The following is a 1,259-nucleotide window of genomic DNA, read 5'->3' as shown; positions in this document are numbered from 1 at the left end:
TGAATCCAACCTCTCTGCATGGGGGGATGTAACCACCATGCAGTTATGTTATTATAAAAGCCTCCTCTCCTGACTGAATATGGACCTGCTAGCTGAATGTCTTCCTCACACAGAATGCTTTGTTTATATAAAAACACAGGGGGKATTGAATGGAGGCAGGCAGGAAGCARATCTGTTCATGTGATCTTACACACTTACTGTGTGGAGACGCTAGAGCAGARTTATGGTTKGGTGTGTGTTTTATATCAAACATCCAATCTGGTAAACTAAGGAGACAACCCTTAGATGAATATCAAGTGAACCCACAAAGAAATGAATATCAGGAGCACTGGGAGAGGAAAGGTGATGATATCAGGAGCTCTGGGAGAGGAAAGGTGGTGATATCAGGATCACGTTTTTTATTTTTTTTAATTATGTTTAAAAAAAATAAAAAATGTTTTATCCCCGTCCCTGCAGGAGGCGTTTTGCCTTTTGGTAGGCTCTCATTGTAAATAAAATGTTGTTCTTAACTGTCTAGTTAAATAAAGGTTAAATAAAAATAAATAAATGTCGAGAGGACAGGCAGTGAACTGATAGCACGGCATGTTTGAATCATTTTTGAACGACCTATATAATTACTAGCCAGTACGGTGAACCTAAAAATGAGTGTATACCACCATTCTCTTTGGTAATACTACATAAAATCAATCTTTCTGAATGATTGGAGTATTAGCTTGCCCTCGTGTGGCGGTTACAGTAAAGTACAGCTGGCCAAGTTCCTTGTCCAMTGGTTCATGTTTCCGGGGGGGGAAGTTTCAATGTAACACCACAACATTGAGCTTTCATACAGCACAGGTTTGTGAATGATTTTAAGATGTTGCTTCTTATGTTATATCACCTAATTATCAGCCTGTTAAGGGACGTTTTTCTACAGTACTTTTGGGGGTGTTAAAGTCTAGGCTTTTAGAAATCCACATTTTTATAAAGGGGATATAACTGTGAAGGACATGGCTAGTCAGCTAGCTCTTGCTCATCGCATGAAGGCAACAACAATAAGATGCCTCTACATGGGTCAGATGCGCATGTGTAGATCTCTTAGTTGGGACCGGACGCATGCGCTTGGACCTGAGCTAATGTCTATCTGCCTCAGTTAGCACAGACAGAGGACTATTATGGACTGGTAGCTGCACACATACGACCTAGCAACCAACTCTGGCCAACTGTTTTACCAGTTTAACAGTGCTGATACCTCTCTGTTTCCCTCCCTCTGTTCCTCTCTC

The sequence above is a fragment of the Salvelinus sp. IW2-2015 genome, unplaced genomic scaffold (assembly GCF_002910315.2).
Source record: "Salvelinus sp. IW2-2015 unplaced genomic scaffold, ASM291031v2 Un_scaffold2978, whole genome shotgun sequence".
NCBI lineage: Eukaryota > Metazoa > Chordata > Actinopteri > Salmoniformes > Salmonidae > Salvelinus > Salvelinus sp. IW2-2015.
Note: the sequence above shows the minus strand (reverse complement) of the source record.